The sequence below is a fragment of the Struthio camelus genome, chromosome 1 (assembly GCF_040807025.1).
Source record: "Struthio camelus isolate bStrCam1 chromosome 1, bStrCam1.hap1, whole genome shotgun sequence".
In the NCBI taxonomy this organism is placed as follows: domain Eukaryota; kingdom Metazoa; phylum Chordata; class Aves; order Struthioniformes; family Struthionidae; genus Struthio; species Struthio camelus.
In genome coordinates this window covers 92,356,161-92,369,336 of record NC_090942.1, presented here as the reverse complement: position 1 = coordinate 92,369,336, position 13,176 = coordinate 92,356,161, and the positions used below count along the sequence as shown (strand labels likewise).

Sequence of the window (13,176 nt, the reverse complement as noted above, 5' to 3'; positions counted from 1 at the left end):
ACCTCGATGCTATTATTAATCACAAACAAATGTAAATGTTAAATAGCTAATGTAAGCTAACACAAGGCAGAATACAAGGCAGAAATATTTTTCATTCAACCAGCCTATTCTCAAACAGTTCAGGCACCTATAAGAAAATGGGGAGCAGGTTACTGTGCTTCCATCAGATGTTTTAAAAGCCCATCTACCTTTCAGCTCATGCAGTTTTTCACACTATATTTGCAGCAGAGCCTGCGAATGTTCCGTTAGCTCAGCAAAAGCCAGCTGAACATCTACAGCATCTACTTACTCCCAGTAGAGCTTGCATAAGATGGAGACCACATATTCAGACAAACAGCTGTGATTTAAAACCATCAGGTATTCCAATCAATTTGGCTGATTATACATTTATACTCCTCTTTTCCATTCCAAACTGGTATCATTTGGGGAATTCCTTTGTAATTAAGATCTTTCCTCTATCCTGTATGTTTTTACAGCACTGGTTACCAGGAGAAATGTCATTGTCATTTCCTTACTATGTTTTTTTTTCAAAAGCAGTGTGATTTTCTATTCTGTGCTATGAAAAAAAAATGACACTCTTATGAGGCTTTAGCTCAGCATTCTTTCTCCTTCGCGTACAGACATTCACAACCCTGGGCTTTGCTTATACTGGGAAAATGAGCTGTTTTAGGAAATATACTAGCCAGCGCTTTAACTGCTGATAAACTGTGTTAGTCTAACTAGACACATTTAAAATCTCATGCACCTGGAGCATACATGCTGCCATCAGTTCAAACCACTGCAGTTGGTTGAAGAGACTACTGAACGTTTTGTCCAGCTCAGAACATCCAATGCTGTGTAGACCAATTCCACAATTACCATCAGTCTCCGACACGGCCAGGGCTCTGAGAGCATCCCCCCTCCTGAAGGTCTGGCACCCCAGGCTCAATGCCAACACATGCACGCACACACATACTCCAGAGATGCTTTCAAGCTGAGGCTGTAGAGCTCAGCCCCTGCCTGAGCTACAGCAGCACTGCAGCCATGCCTGTGCCTGTCCACAAGCCCCCTTTATCCAGACCCAGGCCATGACCCACAGACTGACTTCTTGGCCTGGCCTCCAACCTGCCTCTTTGCTACAGACTTGCCTGGTGATTACCAGGCTGTGTGTGACCCTGGTTACTGTTACCAGAACTGATCCTGACCCTGACTTGCTGACTCGCATTGCTAGCTTGACCACAGACCTGCCGCACCACCACAGACTTGTCTGGCTCCCTGGACTCTTGGCTGATCCTGGCCAACAAGGCTCCTGCTGTGCCAGTCGGCATCCCTTAGGGAGCAGCCAGCCTTTGCTGTTCCCTGACACCAGAGTACTCTGGTACAGGCAAGAATACCTAAATATTTCCACTAGCCCAGAACCACAGTCCATCTGGACCAGCATCTTGTCTCTTACACTGGCTGGTACCAGTTCTTTCTTCCAAAATATATGCTGCCATTCAAGAACAAGATCCAGGTGGACTTGAAAAGGGAAAACATGCTACTTATCTTTAACAGAGGGGTCAAGTAAGGAGCTATGAAGCAGCCAACTTCTGTTTGTTATCTGAAAAGACAATGAAACAAGCTGTTCAAAAATCGGTGTGCAAGCAACTAAATAACAAAAAAAGTGATGAGAAACAGGCAGTGTGGATTTGTCCAGAACAAATCATGTCAAAGTAACCTAATTTATTTTTTTACTAAGATACTGACTTGGTAGGGGGTGAAAGCAATAGATGAGACATATTTTGACTTTAGTAGGGCTTTTGATATTGCCTTGAATACCATCCTCACAAAGGCAACTACGGCCCAGATGGAATTAACATGAGAGGGGTGTGTGATTGAAAAGCAATACTCCAGATGTAGTCGTGGATAATTTCTTGTCAATAGGAAGGCATATCAAATTAGGAGATCTGATCTGCTAAGATTAACTACTTTCATTAGTGACCTGGATGATGAAGTTGATCTTTGACTTTAAACATCTGCAAATAACACTGAGTCAAGCAGTACTTCAAGCACTCTGCAGGCGAGGATTTGAATAAAATTATAACCTTTCCAAAATGCGAATAGGCTCTGGAAACAGTAAGATGAATTTCAACAAAGGCAAGCACAAAGTATTACATTTTGAAAGAAAATTTGAATTCTCAAATTCAAAATGAGGAAAAACATGCGTAGTCTTTGGTAGGGTACCAAAACGTATGTCAACTCAGGGCAAGGACTTGAAGAATTCCATAATTCTGCATTGGAAAGCGTGGACCACTTCTGTGTCATAAGGACAACACAGCTAGAGAGGGACAATGCACTGATACCACACACTGACCTCCTGATCTGAAATACACACAGCACAAAACAATACAGAAGTTATTAGTAGGTGCCAATGCTAGCTTGGTATGCAGAACACTAGTCTTGTGCCATCTGTCACATTGCTCTGAGTGACCTGGCATGGCCCAGGCATGTTTTTGCTCTGCCTTATCTCCTCCTGTTCCAAGTTTCCCTCAAGCCTCTACTCGCAGAGAGAAGATATGAGAAGCCAGACATGCTCCCCAGTCTCCTCCCTGCAGCTGGAGTCATTCTTCCTTCCTGTAAGTGCTAGAGGGCTGATGGCCATGTGGGGCCAGAGGGATCTGTGGGTCTGAAGAAAGCTGTGGGTGAGTAGAAAGCTGTATAGTTTAGGAGTCTAGGGCACTACAGGGTGCAGAGGGGAAACCACAAGTCTCCCAATGCCACTACTGCTTGAAGTCCCCCAGAAGAGGTCATCCTGTGTCACAGTAAGAAGCAAGAGGGAGTCACAAGAGCTTGGAGGTGACATCACGCAGGTCTGGTCTGTAGGACACGATACAACACTCCAGGCTGACAGACAAACATCGTGTTGTATAGTCCATCTTGCAGGACATCTCAGATGGGGGTTCTGCCCTTGCTGCCACCTCTTGGGACTCTGACAGAAGGCAAGGTGATCTGAACAGCGGTCTGCTTCAAGACGGACGCAAGAATCACTGACAATTGTTTCGTTTGTTCTTGGCAGAGATCACGCAGAGGCCCACAGGTTGAAATGATGGCAGAATGCAAGCTGAATCGTTCCGCTGGGCTTTAAAACAGCTTCTCCTCTATACAAGAAGAGAGACCCCAGGAAACATCTCTCCATTTTGAAAACAAAACTCCCAGTGGGGAAGCTTCTGTGGCCAGACTCAACACAGCCGAAGAATGCGGGTTGGCTTCATGAAATAGCAGCTTCTACAAGTTTGTTCGTGGTCTGAAAAACATTTCAAGCTACTTTCTAGCAGTGCTCTAGCTTCTCTGATGTAAAAGTGCATCCCTCTGCCCAAGGATTTGACATGTTTACCAAACATGTTTTCAACAGAAGAATGTACAAGGGGAAAGCAATGAGCGAGAGACCCCTAGCCTTTTCACAGCCCAGCGGTATCACGCTCACCTTGCTGAGAAGGTTAAGAATATCACCACATTTTTTGTATCAATATCATGGAAGACTCACATGACATATAGCGCATCAACTACATTCCATTTTGCTCCAGCCTTTCACACCCTGGAAAAAACACCTTTGGACTGAACTGAAAGATGAGAACATTCATCCCAAAGTTACGAAGAGCTAAAAATAAAGGTTCAGGATGGTCTCGCGCAAGACGCATCGTGCATCATCGCATCACGACGCCCTAACGCTCTGGTGCTCCACCGGCACGGCGAGGGGTGAAAATGCCCCAGATTTGTCGGGCGAGTGGTGTTTAAGCCACCCGGATGCCATTATCACAGCCCCATCCACCAGCCCGCCACGTGTATGAAGATGCCAGCGCGAATTCCCATTGCATCCTTCACCTTTCAGCACGGGGGGGGGGAAAAAGCTCCCTGACGACCAGCCGCGGGGCAGGGCGAGCGTTTGAAGGCCGAGGGCCGGACACACGGAGGAGCCCCTCCGCCCCGGGGCCAACCCCTGGGCCTCCCCCCCGCCGCCGGCCGGTCCTCCCCGCGGGGACCAAAGTTGCGCGCTGCCCCCGCAGCGCCCCGCACCGCGGGCGGGGGGCGTCCGAGGCGCGCAGCCTCCCCGCCTTCCCCACCCCCGGCGCCCGCGCGTACCGCCGAGGTATTTATTTAAATTGCAAATAGAGCGGCTCGGCGCCCGCCCTGCCGGTGTAGAGCAGCCCGGCTGCTGCACCGGGCGGCGCGCAGTACAGTGCAGCGCACCGGAGCCGCGCGGCGGCGGCGGCAGGGCCATGCCCGGGGCCCCGGGGGGCAGCGGCGGGGCCCTGCTCTGCGCCCTGCTCTGGGCGGCGGCGGCGGCGGGCGCCGGCCCCGGGGGCAGCCCGGCTCCCGGCACCTTCGGCCGCCTCTACCGGGGCGCCGTGAACATCAGCGCGGAGCGGGTCTACGCCTTCGCCTACAGCAGCCAGCCCGGACAGGTAGGACGGCGACGCCAGGAAAGGCACCGTGTGCCTCCCCCCTCCCGCCCCCTCCGCCGTTTTGCGGCTGTCTGCAGAGGGCTGGGCTCCCCCTCGGCGCCCGCGGGGCTCCGCCGCCGCGCTGCCCTGCGCCGCTCCCCCACCCCGCGGCTCCGCCGGCCCCACGGCCCCGAGCGGAGGCAGGTCCGGCACGGCGCGACCTGCCCCCACAGGGCCGGCTGGGATCCGGCGCTTCTGGCGGCAAAAGGGGTTTCAAGCCTCCAGGAAAGGATGTGGAGAATAGTAGTAGGTTTAAAAAGGGGGGAGGGGGTGCTTAATGAGCCTTTTTGAAACACCGCGTTCCACACGCGAGTGCTTCGGGGGATCGCGGTGCTCTCCTGTGGGAGCCCGGGAGGTGCACGCTGGAGGCACGGCTGGCTGTGAGGTGGGGAAGTGTGCCCTTTACGTGTGCTTAGGTTGCTTCCTTCCCCCTGGCTTTTTAAGGTCACACTTATCTCAAGTAGCCAAGTGGGGTACCTTGGAAACTCAGGCCCTGTTATTTGGTTTGGGCATTAATTATTGGGTGAGATGCTTTGATGTTCCAGAACATGGGCAAATGAATCCTCTCCCTTCTTTCCCTCAGTTGCACAGGACAAGAGGATCTCTCTTCCATGCTGTATTTCTGATGCTTTAATAGGGAGAGATTTGGTAGAGAGGGTGATAACAAGGAAAAAAAAGGGCCCTTTTTAATAATCCCTTGCTTTACTTTGCTTTGAAACACTGAAAAAAAATCCAGACCTTAAATATTTTTTTCTTCTGTTATGTGCGTTACTATGTAATAAAACATGCCCAGTACTTATGGGGCAGGAGTTCTGGTTGGGGTTGTGATGCAAGTGAACCAGCCCAGCCTTACTTTCCTGTTGGGTGTCGCCACTGGACACAGGAGATCAAACACAAATTTATGGCATAAGCGCTGTTCTAGAAGCTCGTGATGATGTAAGTTAGGGGTTTTTGGGTGCTTGGTGCTATTATGATGAAGGCCTGTCAGCAGACCAAATAATATCTGGGGCTTGTTAGCTGAGACAACACACACAGTGACTTCAGTTAAAATGAATCCAGTTCATTGGATGTGATTGTGCTGTTTAAAGCCCTGAGTTTTGCTGGATCCTTCTAGGAAAAAGTAAGTCCGCTTCTCTCTCTCTCTCTCCCCAGAAGAATAACTAGTGCAATGAGCAGGAGGGAAGGGGGAATATGCAGCTATTTTGTGGTGTTTCCAGGCATTTAAACCCACCTTCTGCTTGATGGCTGCTCTGTGAGACTAGCCCATTCCTGTGGCTGTGAAGAGCCCATCAGCCCAGAGCATTGCTGCATTTAAACAGGAACTTTACTGTGCTGATCTCCGTGTTCCTCTGGGCTGGAACATGTAATCTTTGTAGTGGTATCGAGCTGGCCGAGAACATATCTAAGAGGGGAAACCTCAGACTTGAGGCTTATTTTTCCGTTTTGTTTGTTTTCAAGGCAGAACTCTCCAAGCACTGCCATGAACATGCATAAAGAGGGCCAGGCAGCCAGATCCTTCTGTGAAAGCTAACTTGAAAGAGAAAACCACTTGCAAAATAAAAAGAACTGTATTAGGAGGCTTTAGGGTGAGGGGTGCCCAGAAAAGATCCTGAGGATAGCTCAGTGAGAGGCCCTATAGATGCTGCTCCTGTGATGAAGCAGCAGAAACCCCCAAGAAGGTGTCTGGCTTAGTCAATATAACTGGTTGCAGGTGTGTGCAGCCCTAGCCCACCTGTGGCCCTGAACCCATGAGAGGCAAATGGGAGTGTGTCTCCTCTTGCCAGCCTGGTCAGAACTAGAGGCAGGTCTGTCCTGATGGCCCTGTATCTCCCTGGGGGTAATCATTACTCTAAGTTTGGAAGCTGGATGGTGAAAATCCTGGCTTGAACCAGGGAGCATGATCTCATGGGCAAACTTCTCTTGTGCGAGAGTTGTAAAGACATTTGGCAGCATGCTGTCCACCATTAGCTTTGAATCTGAGTGTCTGATTCTGGGTAATCGTTGGGCTTTCTGAAGGAATGTAACTCCTGCAAAACTCAATGTACTAGTCCTTCCCTCTCAATGCTGTCTTTAGCCTTCAACTATTAGTGAGGGGAGAGTCAGCCAGCTGCCTGCCACTTGCGAGGTCCCCACTCTGCCTGACCCTTTCAGACTCCTGCTGTCTCTATGCTAATGGCAGGTCAGCCAGAAGCCTCTCGTACCTTGAGGCAGATACTGCATGGACAATTAACCTTAGTTATGGGAAATCTAATTGAATAAAAAGAGCATTTACTTGTGGAAGGGCTGCAGTGGGTGAATATAATTGCTTTCCCTCTAAAGCAAAGCCAGGTTTGGAGTGGCCTGGCTCTGAAAGGGTTTTGCTGGTACTGTGGGTTCTGCTGTTTCCCTTCTCCGCTACCCCCTCTTATGGGGGCAGGCCTGCAAAGCAAGGGACAGTTTGGAGCCAAAGACAAGGTGTGAGGATTGCAACCCACAAGTCCTCTGGTTAATCGCATGCTGGGGATGCCAGGGCATGTCTCAAAATGCAGCTGGATGGAGCAATGGTTGAGTGCTGGACTAGGGCAGAGAAGGAATGAAACTGTTATTCCTGTCTGGTGCTTCAGAGACCTACTGCTTTTTCTAAGAAGAGTTGTGCCTGTCTGATCTCAAAGGATGTTATTCATCCCGATAATTCTCCTTATTACCTGGGTATAGATAGGCCTGTGCTAGGAAAGGTCCTATGAGATTGCTTTCAGGCAGATGTGTACAAGCTGAAGTGTTCCCAGTGCAGAAAGTGCAGCTTCTGGTTCTGGAGCAGAGCTGCTTTGAGACAGGCAGTCACTTTCCTTCTGTGTACCTCTTTTTCTGTGTTTGTACAAAATGAGAATAAGGGTATCTATGTGCTAACCAGGTCTCCTAGTTGAAACTCCTATGCATGTATACATTGCCAGGCCTCTTAGGAGAGTGGACGGGAAGAAAAACCCCTAGAGTGCTTTGCAGAAATATTTCACCAAGCATCCTAAGGCAGGAGAGCTGGCAGGCTGCTCTGTACTTGACAGCTAAGATTTAGGCCCTAATTCCTAAGGTAGAGCAGTAAAAGCAGGGCTGTGCTGAAAGAGGAGGAGCACAGCTACTCTGCTGCGAGGGGCTTCTGTAGAGTTGGCCTATGGACAGAGGGATGCATCAAAAACTCCTTCCTGTCTTGCATGGTAGAAAGTCTTAATTCATTATGGGATCTTTTAAAAATGGTTTTCTAACTTCCTTTTCCTCCTCCTAGTTCAACTTTGAAATTTCCCTCTTTGTGCAGCTTTTTTTTTTTTTAATGCTTAACTGTTGGTGTAGGGGGAAAAATAAAACCAGCTGTTACTTCTGTCACTGTTCACCCATATTCTAGCAGCAAAGCTAGATGCGTGCTATTAGAAAGGTGGTGAACAATTAGCTGGGCAAACAGGATTATCTTATTTTTAGGGTTATTTAAAGTGAAGAGGTCCAGGACTGGAAAAAGATGAATGTGGCACATGCTCTTGAGTGTCTCAAACTCCACATATTCAGTATGCCCCTACTTGGGGGAGGAAGGAGTTGGGGGGGAAATGGATATGCTGGAGCTGCCTGTGCAGTGTGCCTGCCCAGAAGGTCGAGTGAAAGTTGCAGAGTATTTCTACTGGATTTACATTGGCTAGAGAAGGCTTTATGAAGCAAATGAGAACCTGTTTAGTTCCACAATTGCAATAAAACAAGGGCTTCCGAAAAGAAAAAAGGCTGAGAGGAAGCAATGAAGGAATCCAAATTGAGCTGCTTTCTCTACCACTTTAAGATCTGCCAGGCCCTAATGGTTATTTTGCTGAAAAATCCAAATGGCACTCATTATATTGTGCTTGTGGGCATTTCCTGTGCCTGGTAGATGCAGGAGAGTACCTTGAGGAAGTCTGTTGGAGACAAAAGTTCTTCCTGGTCAGAATTTGGGTCAGCCAAAAGTGTGAATTGAAAGATGCCTGAACTATATTTAGAAAACCAAGTATCTGGGAGGAGAACAACTTGTCTGCAAGTTTCCGACTTTCCTTTCTTAGACAAAGCTGTTGCTGTCTAAACGCTGCTCTTGGACATGTTGTTTTGCATCCTGGATGTAATGAGCCCAAAAGCTAAGCAGTGGGCTGCACCTATTTTGGGAGAATGAGTGGGTGATATTTTCTTCCTACTCCCTTCCCAGGGCTAGGAACAGAGCCCCAATCTCAGTTCCCATATGGCCCAGCCTTGCAGTGAGCAGTGATTGACAGCGGAATAAGCTATGGCTTCTCATGTAGCCGTCATGCCATGTGAGGATGCACAGCTCTGGAGTGACTCCATTTCCTGTGTGCAGTCTATATGAGGGGTAGTGAGTAAAAACCGTCCTCAGTGAACGAGTGAGAAAGGTTGCATGCTGCCATGAGGCTTGCTAATGCCATTACCTTTCCTCCTTTCATGATCGCAGATGGAAAAATATTGGCAGACCTAAGGGAAGAGGGGAAGCAACACTGGCGAGAAGTCTTTCAATTAGATGCCTCAAACTGTATGCCACCCTCTGATGGCGTCTAGATGCCTTTCCTAGCCCAAAGAGTGTGAAACATTTGGGTTCCCCTGTCCCTTAATTAATGGGATCTTTTATAGTCCAGCTTGGGTAGCAGTGGTGCTTGCTTCATCCTAGATGAGGAGGCAGAATCAAAATTCACCTGTATGTTCCTCTGGGACTGTGTGATGAGTTGTTTTCTCAGACCAAAGCTATTTGTCATAGCTACAGGGAAACTCCTTGCTGTGCTGCATAGGCAGCTTGGTTGAATAAATTTCAATGATCAAATCTGTATTTTTTTTTTGTTCTCTACTGTTTTATATGTAAATGCAGGTCCCACTACAGCAGCACCTGTCTCCTACAAGAACCCCAGGAGCTCTCCTTTTACCTCCAGCTTCTGAACTGTTTTTAGGCTGGATGTGTAGGACACTTCTGGGCTGGAACAAAACTACTTCAAACTATTCCTTCTCTTTCCTGCATGTCTTTACTATGATAGTCCTGGCATTAGCCTGAGTTTCAACCCACAGCTATACCATGCATGCAGTAAAAAGAAAAGAAAAAAAAAAGTTTTAAACTCTTCTGTTTGGAGACAACCAAACCTGAGCTGTCTGGCAGAGTGGGAGGAATAGGTTAGACTCTTTCTGTAACGCTGAACGGAAACACACCCTTGTAGCCACAAAGATGCAGGCAAAAATCAGGTAAATTGGGAAGACTACAAATATTTTTGTTGTAGGCTATCCGGGGACTGAAACTGCTTTTTAGTTACTGGCTCTAGTCAGCTCACCACAGGACACTGGAAAGGCCTTGCCATTTCTTGAGCCTAATGTTAAATGCTTTGTGAGGCAGAAGTGTAGGCACAGTGCCAAATCTGGAGAAGTCAAAGGAAGTAAATGTATGGTGTTTGAAGCTTAGAAGGGTAGACAGAAGCCCCTTGGAATAATTCTTGCATATATAATAAGGTCTGTCTGTTTGTTAAAGGAAGGTGAGAATGTAGACAATGTAGAACAAACTGCATTTGGGATGTTCTCACTGCTTCTTAATTGGGTTTTTTGGCCTGTTCCTTGCCTTGTCTGGAGTCATGCCAAAGATTTTATTTCCGAAAGAAAGCAAAAGTAAGCTGAGGGAGAAATGATGTGGAGATCTCTTGAAGATAAGAGCTTGGCCTTTGCTTTCTGCAGCCAAAAATGTACTGTCTTGAAGGCTTTGGTTCTGGCAGAAATTGGGGAGTTTATGTGGAAGAAAGGTATGGGAGATAGCTTTGCTTTAAGCAGAGGATTTGCTCAGATGACCTCCTGAGGTCCCATCAGCCTTAAATTATTCTGTGGCTTTCTGAGGTCTCGTGCTGTGGTGTTTCCTCCTCTAGCCAGAGAAGGAAAAGAAGACCATATCTTGAAGGAGATGGTCTGTTTGCAGGCTCTAGCAGAAAAAAGCAGCGTGGCCCTTCAGATGGTGACATCGGTCTATTTTGTTTCTACTGTGTAAGCTAATGAGGTCAAGCTCAAAACCTTGTGGTTGAACTAAAGTATGTCCTTTGAATTTGGATATCTTTCCAAGTCTTAAAAGTCAAAATGACTCTTTTCTTGTTGAGTTGCCCTAAGGTTTAAAATTAAAGCTGGGCAGGGTTTCTTATGTGTCATTTCTGCCCTGCCCTCCAACTTTTAGATTAAAAAAAGAAAAGAGTTTTGAACAAGAGTAACTTTACCAAAATGTCTTTCCTGAGTTTGAAATTTTTCCAAGAACAATGCAGCAATTTATAATACAAACATTTACATTGTAAGTGGAGGCTGAAATGTCCTTAAATAACTTGTGCAGGAGTTGCTGGGTGAGAAGGTACATCTCTTCCTATGCAGCCTTCATCTACTATTTCAAGGCATATTCAGGGAATGAAAGTGCAGCCTGTAAAAAGCTATATTGCAAGGGTGTACCATCTGCTTAGCTTGAGAATATAGTTTAGTATATTCGCATAAGCAAACATTATTTCCTACATATTTACAGAAACACAGAGGATTTCAGAAATATTCTTCCTCACCTTCCCTATGCCGCTGCTTTTCTTTGGGCATAGAAATAAGCAGCTTCAGTGCGGTTTTAAAAAAAAAATGGTTAAAGCAGAAAAAAGCATGTAGGGTGCAGAATTCAATTCATATCAGTCTCGATAAGGTGGAGAACTTAAGAGTTACTGCAATGAGCGTGGGGTGGGGGCCGCTTTAGAAAGATTGTTAACTCTTTGGTTTCAGGAGTTGTCCTAGTCCAGATTTCCAGCTGCTGTGGGCTTGGAAGATGCTGAGTACTAAAAGCAGGTTGTTTATTCCTTACCCAGCTGTTCAAAAAGGATTTTTCTTTTTTAATCTTCCTGAGGTCTATGAGGGTGGTCAGAAATGGACATTCATTTGATCCAGCAGGGCAGCTCCTAGTTTCTCTTTCTGGCTGTCTTACAGGCTCCCTGGTGACCTTGGTTTGAGGACATTTAAAAAAAAAAAATAGAAAGAAAGAAAAAGATAAATATTAACACGTCTTGTATTTGTCTTTCTTCCATTTATGCTGCACAGATACCTAGCAAACAAGTGAACCCCTGGGAATGTCCATGGCAGACCATAAGTCCATGTTGAGCATATTTGCACAAAATGGAACTTTTAAATGAAAATATTCATTCTGGAACAATTGCATTAATGTAGTTGAGGCTGTGCTTGACATATTCAGAGCCTGTCAGTTAGTTTATGCTGCTTTGGATACTAAATACTTCTGGCAAAATGCTGGAGGAAAACCATGGGCCAAGGTTATTTGGCAGGTTGCTTTGAACAGCAATTAAAAGTTATTGACATTAGGGCACAAAGACAGGGAAAGGCTTAAAGGGAATGCTCCTTTGAGCTCTGCTCTCTACTATTTTCCTGTTGGACAGGAGTGAAACTCATACCTCATAAGGGGGCAGGAAAGAGATTCTGTAACTCGTGTTGCTTTGGTGTCTCATAATTATTTTCCTTCAGTGTCTCAACTTCCCCTGTTGCTTGGCGGAAGAGTGGCAGAGTTCAACACTCACAGGTACAAGGTTCATTCACTGCTTCGACTGCTGTAGCCCATCTGGCTGAATCCTACGTTACTTAATTTCAGGTTTTGTATAAAAATGCATCTCTTCTTTCTTGTGCACGAGCAAGCTGTAGCAATGCGATAGCTTTCGTAGATGTATCCTGCACTGAGTCCTTGCATTGTAACCGACAGCTTGTGTGCTTGCTTGCCGGATGTGCTCCCTGCCCACTGGCTTGGCTTGGTGCCTTGTCAGGCCTACAAGCAAGCACTGTCGCAACGTGAACTGATAATCCCTGAAGGCCTTGCAAAGAGAGGCCGCGTGTGGGTGCGGTGGAGAACGTGGCTGAGCCCCAGTGTGATTCCAAGGTTTTATTTAGCATTGGGTGGTGAACAGGAATCCACAGTAATGCTTTTTGAAAACCTTTACTCACAGCAGAAATTGTTGTTGCATCCTCCCCTTGCCCTTAAACTTCCATCCTCACGGTCTTAAACTGATGTATACTCTCTGTGGGAAATACAGGCTTAATTATCAATCCAAGGACTCTTTTCACGTCAACAAGAGCCCAGTTTATTTTGCTTAATGTTTGCAGCCATGCTGGTCCTAGCTCAGCTGTGCAAGTTTGGGACTGGCTCCTTCTGTCTGTTCCCATCTCGAGAAAGGAATTTGGTTGCTTTCCTTTCTCTCTCCCCTATCTCTGGGGAGATGATAGGGCTGAACTGCAAATATTTTTCTTTCCTGTTCTAACACATTTTTATGTAGTGCTGAGAGCTCTGTCTTTATTCAGCTGTTGAACTGCTCTGTCCACCTTGAAATGCAGGAGAAAAGCTCAAGTTCAGTCATCTATAGAACAAGACTTTCACTTACTTGGCCAGTGAATAGAAATGCACATGATGTAAGCTTGACAATGAGAAGGAATGTGTGGAGAATGTGTGGAGCAGAAATCTCCAGTCCTCTCTCTGCTTCAGCTCCACAGAGCAAAAGGCAATAGGATGGTTGTTGCTGATAAATATCATGTAGAGTCTAGCTGTCGAAGGGAGTATTTGATATGTGAGGTTGTTTCCTTAGACCCAGCCTGAACTATCCCACCTGAAACCTACCTGCAGATTTCTGCGGAAGGCAAGGATTTCTGCTTGGATGGTACAGATGAAATAGAGGTTGTTACCTTATTTGCG

At 46.7% G+C, this 13,176-nt stretch overlaps 1 protein-coding gene across 2 annotated transcripts in view; it reads left to right on the top strand.

Moving 5' to 3' along the window:
• The first annotated feature begins 4,284 nt into the window (after positions 1 to 4,284).
• SIDT1 (SID1 transmembrane family member 1) overlaps positions 4,285 to 13,176 on the top strand; it is a 52,462-nt gene continuing 43,570 nt past the window's right edge. For both annotated transcript variants that reach the window (XM_068957687.1, XM_068957669.1), the window contains exon 1: positions 4,285 to 4,421. The gene's annotated coding sequence lies outside the window, so the exon portion shown is untranslated. The remainder of the gene's footprint in view (positions 4,422 to 13,176) is intronic.